The following is a 10299-nucleotide window of genomic DNA, read 5'->3' as shown; positions in this document are numbered from 1 at the left end:
TTAAATATGAAACCCTAGTTTTGTTTTCGTCCTGAGTTTTAAACATTTGAGAGAAGCCTGACCATCTGTCAATCATTTTGCAATCATATTTAAGCAGACACCCACCTCTTTTTCATAAGAGGTCTCCACCATCCTGACTCCTTCCATGATCTATTGTAAATATTATTTTAGTTTTTAATCAGTTTTTTTGAGTCTTTGCTTCTAGTGTTTAGGAATTGTTGTCTGGCGGGGTCTTCAGATGTAGTGTTTAAATATAACAATTGGAAAAAGCTTGTGCTAGCAGCGTAGGGTTATGCGTTCGATTCCCAAAGAACGTCAATAAGAGATAAAAATATATAAGAAATCTAACTTCTAATATGTTTATATCTGGCAGAATGTGGTAAGTGTGCACGTGCAGTGAGTGATGTCATAGCGCCCTCCTGTGGTCACATCTTCACACAGCATGTGTCAATGTGTCACTAAGAATCTCTTGCAAAACCCAGAGATAGCGTTTGATCGAATAGTGTATATATATATATTGAAGGGTTTTAAAACAAATCACATCATATCTGATTAAAACTGATAAGGGTCTGAGGAATCGGTGGGGGTCAGTTTTACTGGATGTTTACCCAGAGTGCATTTTGTTTGTGCTGAACACCACACAGTGCACCGAACAATATATCATCAAATGCAAGAGAGATTTGAGGAGGTGGTTTCAATATGCATAACATTATGTAGTGGCATATTGTTGATGATCTGTAGCTGTAAATAGAAGCTGCAATTGATGCGTACTTAATGAAGAGAGTGCCTGTTAAAAGCCTAGAGATGATCTCGAGTACTGCGTTATCAGACTCAAACAAGCCCGTCTGCTGTCAGACCACTTTCACTCTTTACACTTTGCTTTCAATGTGAATTTCAAATTCACTCTCGTGCTGTTCGTTTTCATACAGTACAAGTGAAAGAGGACAGATGCTGTTAAGATCCACATTGACAGACAAGTTTTTTTGAGTAAAAACCAATTATTGAGCAAGTACACGAAAGAACGGTGTTTAAAACGGTGTCACCACCCTTGCTGGATTCACAGCGGAAACTTGTAGTAATGGTTTTTCCCTGTCGGGTCGTCTTTTTCCGGAAATCCTTATTTAGTGTATTTCGTCTATGCGTCATTTTCGTGAACAGGACGAAAAGGATCCATCTGCTGTCCCGCATGTGGATGCTGCGGGTGACGGGTAGCATAGTACACAGACATTGTTCCTGGAGACTTTTGATATTATTTATGGCAGCGTTTAGTACTTTTAAAAGCCAAGCAGCGCTGTGCTGATTCATCAAACCAAGATATACGAACTGGTCAAATTACTCAAATTTACAGACTTATTTCCCGGACAAATATACGTTAATACGCTTTGCGTATAGTTTATGTATATATATAGTTGTATGGTGTAGAATGATATATGACCGTACCTGTCTGCATTTGAGAACCGCGGTCGCATTTGGGGATCTTCTGTCCGGTTCACGTTACGGGAGTTTCCATGAGAAATAACAAAATGACTCCCGGCCAAAACGGCAGTTTTGCGCTATTTGGGTCTGTTTATGTTCTTATTTGTTTCGTGTTATATCATCCGTCATGTTAACTGTTTATCATGCGCCACTGATGTACAGTGATGTTCTCACAGGTGCGGTGTCACAGGCCACACGCGACATACGACTCAAAACATCAGACTCATCCGCGCAGTTCAGCAGTGCCCAATCACAACTCGCATAGAGAAAATACCTCCGCACATCACCTGCAGTAGCAATTACAAACTGAGATGGCGACAAAGAGGCTATTGTTACGGACAGCCTCTTTAAATTATCATCGAACTCATTTACTGATTTCCAGATTTTTCAAAGCCAAACGTGTGAGAACATAAACGCTCTCTATATGTAGCAGCAGAGGAGATCCTGTAATGTGCATCGCACAGCTGATTATGTGACCGAAGTTCCTGTAAGCTGATTGGCCGGCCAGCAGAAGCCTCCTCAAGGACACCAAGAGTGACCTGTGAGGAGTGTTGGTATTCAGGACGGTCTACACCACAGTTCAAAAGTTTAGAGTGCATCACAATGTTAGCTTTTTCATTAATTTTTCAGTCATCGCTATACTATATTTATCACTATATGTCATTATTTAACGGCATATTTTAATGTGTGTAAAAATTCACCGCCATGCAAGATGGAAGATAATTGCATCATCTTGTAGCAGCTCTCTGGACGTACACTCCACAATCTATTAACTCAATGAACGCCATCTTGACACGAGCCTATGTAAGCTGGCTATTTCTGCACCCGTCCTTTCACATGGAAGCACAAGACACCCGACATCATGAATCTTTACGTCCTGCAGAAGTTCAGCTGGAGTTCCTCACACAACGTCATGTTGCTCACTGAACGCACACTTTCACGTGTCTTAACTTCTAGATTGTGGTTTTATTCGAAACCGCATAAATGAAATGTGCTCTGACATTTTACCCTGATGGAGTTCAGTTGTGACTCGCCGTGGTTTGTGTGGTCATTGTTTCTTCTCTAAAGCATTCTAAGGCCGCGATTACACGATGAAAAACTGAAAAAGTTTCACGTACACATGACAGCTCTATCAAAACATTTCTTAAACCTGTAGAAATGTACATGGCCTTCTATGTAGCACCAGCATTTTCATATTCACAACATTTAATACCCCCAGAATATTTTGCGGTATGAAAATGCAACATTAAACGGATAAAATTCTAGACTTATTCGTTATTTTATCAGCAAAACAATTGTGTTATTGTGCTCTTTTGAAAGATGCATAACAGCGCCCCTACTGTAAACATTGAAAACTAAAAGCCAGAAAAACTTGTAAAATAGCAGAGAGACGTTTCAGTCAAACTTAGGACCAGATTTACCAACAGTTTGCGGCAGCGTAAACGCCTTTTTGGCATAAAAACTGCTGTCTGTATTTAATAAAGTGAAAATTAGCACTGAAGGGGCGTGGACACAGATGTTTTTACAACTGACCTTATTGCATATGCATTCATTTAATTGAATCACACAAGGCCATTTACCAAGGTTTGCGCTTGTCATTGTACTGGTATGAAAATGTTGGTACTTGAAAATGTTAAGTAAGGGATTACTCTCATCTGTTTATGTTATTTCATTAGTTTCTTCTGATAAGTCAAATCCGTGCTTTAATGTATCTCACATTTTCCATACTTTGGTCGGTTAATAATACAACTTTATGTAGGGATGGATCATTCAGGATATCCCGCACAGTCATTGGTCCTAAAACGTTCATTGTGATCATCTCAGCTTTCGTTCTTCACAGATGCGTCTTCTTCACATCATTTGAATCTTGAAACAATGCACTGTTTAGCTTAACAAGACAGTCGTGCTGAGTCCATGTTTGACAGTGCGATACACATACAAGGCTTCACTTGTTGCAATTTTGTCAGTTTCCACAGTAGATGCCGCGGAGAAAGCACTTATATTGTTTGCGTCTTTAGCTAGTGTGGCCTTTTATGCATTTGGGTTGAAGCATGTTCAGTCAAGTCATTCTCACCTCCATGGGCAACTGAAAATTCTCTGCGACAAAGTACAGAAGGCGTTCGTTGAGTCACCGCTGACGGGTTTAACTCACTTCTTATTTACTTCCCATTGTTTATTAAACCTTTCTTTTTTGCAGGTATATTTACATTTATGCATTTGGCAGATGCTTTTATCCAAAGCGACTTACATTGCATTGTAGTATACGTTTGTTTCTGACTATGTGGAATCCCTGGGACGGAACCCATGACCTTGGCGTTGCTAGTGCCATTCTCTAACCACTGAGCCACAGCGTATCCATGCAAGTATATCCATATTTGCAGTTTAATCCATATTTCCCTTCCACATGAAACGCGTCACACTGCCCTCATTTTCTTTTTCTTACGGCGCATTTTCTGGCGCAAGTGTTCTGACGTGCATGAGGGGGGGGCTGTGTGATTGGATGATGACAGGTGTCGCCAGCGATCATTCTCAACGTGGTGTCGTGACTCGTGGTCAACACGGTGCTGCTGTTGTATTAGTCAGTGGTTGGATCAGCGTAGAGTACATTTACGCATTTGGCATTTGCTTTTATCCAAAGTGACTTGCATTGCATTATCCTATACTTTTTTGTTTTTAAAGTATGTGGAATCCCCTGGGATCGAACCCCCGACCTCGGCGTTGTTAGCACCAGGCTCTTACCAATGAGGCACAGAAAGAGTAGCAGTCAGACAGACAAAAAACGGGACATGTGAGGTCACGTACCGGACAAATCAATTAGTCCCAATATACGGGATGTCCCGCTAATGTGGGACGGTTGGCAACCCTATCCACTGTTACAGTTAAATCACCCATCTCTCCATCTGAGCTGATGGGGATCTGTGGCGCATGTCAGTTTGCATTTTATTATTAGTAGATTAATGAGCAAAACCTCTTCAAGAAGTTTATCTTGCTTTTGAGCATGCATATATAGTGAGACCGTTTATAGTGTGAATTACAAACACTCCCATTTCTCTCGTAATTTGTCCCAGTAAACTCTCAGAAGGCAGGCGTGCACGGACAGATGCTCTCCGGGGCTCTTCCACCTGGAGACCGAGCGATCAGACAGGACTCCTCAAATGTTTTTGCGAACAGACAGACGGGGACTCATTTAGATATCGTTGATATTTTCATCATTAATAATTTATGTTATCTGCCCGTGAACCAGCGCCAATTAATCACAATATTCATTTATTTCAATTGATCCTCCCATCTATCAGCATCACTAGCCTGCGCTAATTTGCGCAACGTTTAGTAGATCACGAATGAAATATTGCGCCTGTGTTTTTAAATGTGCGCCTTGTTAGTAAATCAATCGCTGACATTTCCACTCCCATCCGCACTTTTTTTCAATTGCCCTGGCTAATAAAACTATTAGCGGTAATACTGAAGACTAATTAAGATGAAGTATCCAATAAATGACAACATTTCCAAATTGAATGTCAGAAGCTGTGACGGACAACCGCTGGCATCATTTAAAATGGTGAAACATGTCAGGTAAGATAGCATGTAAATGTAAATGATGGAAATGAAATGTGACAAGAGCAAAGTCCACAAGTGCTGACCGAGACTTGAAGGGGTCACCGCAGGTCAAGGGGGCGTAATGCAGTCAAACGTCTCATTGTGAAGAACACCTGGCCAGGCCGCCTGTAGCACACTGTTTTCTGTCATTTCATCCATCTTTTCTTTGTTGGGCGCAATGTCAAAGCCCAGCACCCACTGACCCCTGAGGAAAGACCAGCGCTCGGACTTACTGCTTATTTTCACAGCCCAAGTGAATGTGCTGAGACCTTCTCCTTTCTGAATGGTGGAATGCGAGCGACCATTGTCTCTTCTTCAGCTTAGGAGAGATTTGAGGCCAGTCGGGGTCTTGAACATTCCAGCCCTCAGGTTCACACTGCTCGCAAGTGGATGGTTTGGAACCCACATACAGTGACCGAGAGCGATGTCCCACTTCGGAAAACTGACATTTGCATCATTTATTCAACATTTTGGTTCAGGCGGGATGTTGTCTTAAAGGCATGTACTGTAAACAGGGATCATATTGTCTGATCAAATTCGTCCAGTCAGGATGCTTATACAGGTTTTCATAACCGACTGTAACCCAAACCGTCAGCCAGGGCAGTGGAAAATCTCAGCGGTGCTGGAGAGCGTGACATCAGAGGCTCATCTCAGTGCTCACACCTCACGTATCATCTATCATCGGACCACTTATAGAGTCCAAACACTTCGCACTTGTAACCATAACAATAGAAAACACTCCTGCAAACATGTTGATGTGACTTTACAGGATTTACAATCGACGTCACGTGATCGTTTATCGGTTATTATACAGCAGCTGGGTGATCGTTTATCACGCAGTTATGGTTAGTTTAGTGACTGAGTCCCATTAACAGCTTTATGAATTGTTGAGTACTGAACATATGCCACAGTATACACTCGACCTGTATGACTTCATCAATTAAACACATTTCTCTTAATCAAAGATTCAATTCACAAATTATATTGAGAATAAAACCTTTGCAGCCGAATGATTTTCCAGACTGGATATGTTAACTTGTTCTTAATATGTTTATTTAATTCAGTTTAGTAACAATTTTGTATTGTTGCACAGCAACTTTACAGTAAAGTAGAGACTATAGAGAAGACAACAGAAAATATTAAATGATACAATTGTGTTTATTCAAGGGGGCTATTAGTAAAGTTCGCTTTTTTATATACTTCTCAGAAATATACAATACGAAAAAATGACCCTTTAGTATACTTGACAAAAAAGCATTCAATACTTGTTTGATCTTTTAAATTTCAATCTTACATGTTCCAATATACAAATATATGAACTATAAGTATGATGTTGACTTGAACTCGCACCTATCACCTGTAGTACGCTTGAAGGACGAGTGTAGTACACACGTTGTCTACTCACAGTTTGCTATCTTAAAGGCGCAGTTTGTAAAATCCGACGCTGGAGGGTGCACATTCAAAACAGATATGTCGCAAAACAACAACAACGTAACTTGTTGACTTGTTATTGTGGAATAATGTGCATAATGCGTCTTCAACTCAACCGCTTATAATCAATCAGACGTGAATGAGAAATCACGTTTATGGAGTAATACAATTTTATAAACATGACATGATTTTATTTCAATATAATGAATAAGATGTTATTCATAAAATTAAGTTTTTTTACTATTTAATCAAATGATTGCTCTTTCTGTAAATATATACATGACAATATATACGATCAGAAGCAGGCGCGTCAGTATGTATGTGGCATGTTCTTTTACCCGGAGAGGCCGGAGAGGACAGCTGTACCATCAGTTTAATGTGGAAACTTACCACAGATACTGTGTCCTCTCTGTGTCCAATAGCAGTCAGTGACTGTCGCTCCTCCAGGGTGTTTTCCAGCGTCTGAAGTTACATCTGGCTCGTATGAGAGACTTCAGCTAGTAACAGAGAGTTAAAGTGCACTGAATGTCAAGATCATGCTTACTTAAAAACCTAAAGGCACGCTTTAGTCCAAACATTATCATTTCCTCTTTAATTGTACCTACACTAGTGTACAAAAGCCTTCAAAATCTTTCTTTTGATCTTACGTGTATTTTGATCTAAAACGTTTTGTAGACCAGCCTATTATTCATCTCTTCTGTATTTAAAGAATATCAAATGTTTTTTTAAACATTATCCTTTTCCAAATTTGCTATTTAGTTTTACTAACAGTAATAACAACAATAGTAAAGAATGAACAGTTATATACTACAGTGTGTAGGTGTGTAAATTAGGGATTATCGACTTATCATTTTAAATAAATGTGGTCGATTCGATTTCGATTCTCAAATGCCACGAATAGATTTTATTTCTTACATATTTCCACAAGCACTGAACATTTATTATCGTGAATGTTTTTGCTGGTACTGTCCCCCATTTTCTTTTTACAACGGTTGGATGTTACAACAGGGAGCGTATCGTTCATTCATTGCTTCATTAATATGGCGGATGCGGGTTTGTCATGGAATTGAACATCACCTTCACATAAAGACAGCGGTTCACATGAGTGCAGCATCTCTTCACAGCTCATTTTGTTTGTTATACTGTATCTTAAATGTAAAATATCCCGATCCTGTTTGATCAAGATACGCGACTGTTCTGTTTCAATATACTCAAGTGTGTTTAAAGTTTAAAGGGTAAGTTCAACCCAAAATCTAATTGGTGTTCTTTTGCACTCGCCCACATGACGTTCAACATGTTTTGAGACCTCCCGGTATCTTTTGAACACAAATAAAGATATTTTAGACTTCGACGCAGGTGCATCCGGTGAGGGCAGACGCCGGTGTTCTGACTGACAACCCGGAAGGTTATTTTGGTTCTCGTCGCTTCAATTTCATTTAAGCCACTATATGAGTGGATGGACCACTTTAAGGATGTCTTTAGTATTTTTCTGGACCTTGACAACAACTATAACATGATGTCTGTGAGGAGACTAAATATCTTTATTTGTGCTCCGAAGATGCCGGGAGGTCTCAAAACAGGTGTAACGTCAATGGATGACCATCAGAGATGGGTGGATTGCAAAATCCCCAAATTACAGTTACATCCACAAAGTCTTTTAGACAACCAAAGTGATTACTTGTGTGTCATGTTTGAAATGACAAGAGGCCGTGTAAAGGATGACAAAATTTTCATCTTGAAGGTGAACTACTCCTGAAATATAAACAGCAATATCTGATTCTCTGACTCAGACAATGTGCAAAAGCATTCTAAACTACAGTTATGCCCATAAATCTGTGAGCAATTGTGAGTTTTTAACTCCGAATTCTAACTTATTTTCTCAGAATTGTGAGACATACAATTTTTAACTATAATGTCTAATGAGGGAAAGCTGTAAAACTGATGTTGTTTAACATAATATGCGGAGGAGAGCCAAGTCCTCTGTTTAGTGATCCCTTTCTTTTATATACCCTGATAGCACACATACATCTGTTTTACGTCTATTTGACGTCTACATTTACATCTGCAAGACATCGACAAAACATAGTTTGCTCATCTGCAATACGTCTCGGAGATGTCAGCTGTCATACATCATATACACATCTCGAAGATGTCTGTAAAATGTTTATGATTTAGAATGGATGTAAAGCTGCTCTTTCTAAGATGTTCAGCGCAGCAGATGTTTCCAGATCTCCCGATCTTTAGCAGACGTATGACAGACGTTCAGACGTCTCCTAGACGTATTGCAGATGTAAATGCAGATGTCAAATAGACATAAAACAGATGGATTGTGCTATCTGGGTACCTTAGTATTCCAAAGTATTCTGAAGTATTTAGATTAAGTTTCAAAACTTGTGTAATCTAACGAAAGATGTTACAGATGTAAGATGTTACATGTATTTTGTAATCTGTAGTGAAATACAATTTGGTAACACTTCACTTAAAGCCTGTATGTATAATGCATCATAAAGGGTTATTAAAGGATATGATGCATTGTATCATGCAATGCATTAAATGTTGTTGTAAAGAATTATAACCAAATTTAAAATGCTAAGCATAAAAATGACTGGATAAGTGTTATAACTGTAGTTACAATTATTCATGAGACATTACAAAGCATTATTAGGTGCATAGCTAGGCATATTTAATACATTAAAACTACTTTTTTAAAGCATTATGCATATATGCTTAAAAGTAACCTTCCCAGAGCTTGTGTTAGGTAACATGTGGTGCATTAAAAACAAGCAAAGCACGTGAGGCAGAACTGGTCTGAGCCAGCAATCATAGGGAAGAATGTGGGGAGACGGGGAGGACACACCACAACCTATCAGGGATCAGCCGGCGGGGGATCATGAGAGAGCAAAATAATGATTGTTTTATTCATAATTATTATAGTAATAAGAATGCATTGACTTTAGAAATAGTCAAAATAACACAGTTACTAAATATGTTGCTAGAAATAATAGTTTGTGCTGTTAGTTCTTGGTATCCCCCAAATCTATTTTTAGAGGTGTGTGGGACGGTTCATTTTGGCTACTCTCAGGTAAAGGAGTTTAACTGGTAAGCAGAGATGACCAAGGGATGGGCATGTTTTCCATAGAGATGTAGTCTATAAAAAAACAATTACTCCTGATGTCGTGTTTCTGGACAAAGAAAATGAGGCCAAGTTAGTATTATGGAAGATCATTTTGTGTCTTCTTGTTAACTATTAAGTCTGGGTTATTCCAGATGAGGCCGTATTTAGATGGTGGAAGAAGCGTGGTTGTGATTTGATGAAATTTCCACCAGGCTGTCAGGGCTGCTGCTATTCTTGGCGTTTTGAAACATGAATGTTTTTTGATTGTCTGACTGTAGAATGGAAATAGTTGTAGAAATGTGGCACCTCTAGACCTCCTTGATGTTTTGAGTTCTGTAATGTTGTCAGTTTAATTTTTGGGGTCTTAAATCTGGTAATGATCGAGTCTAGCGATTTAAACCAAGTCGATGTGGGTTGCATTGGAATCATTGAAAATAGGTAGTTTCATAACTTGTTCGTGCATGACGGCACTGCACAAAGTGCAAATGGAAACTCAAAATGCCTACATTTGTGTGGATGTTCAAATGAAACCACATGGTGCTTTTATCGTGTAGCAAACGTTTATTTATTTAAATGTACGATTCATTTAATATAGCTAGTAATGAGTAATGATTACGTAATAAAAAGTTAAAGTACAGTGAACTTTTTTATGTATTCATAATGACATTCTCTGAAAGTGA

Source organism: Barbatula barbatula (assembly GCF_947034865.1).
Source record: "Barbatula barbatula genome assembly, chromosome: 16".
In the NCBI taxonomy this organism is placed as follows: domain Eukaryota; kingdom Metazoa; phylum Chordata; class Actinopteri; order Cypriniformes; family Nemacheilidae; genus Barbatula; species Barbatula barbatula.
This window is presented reverse-complemented; position numbering follows the sequence as displayed.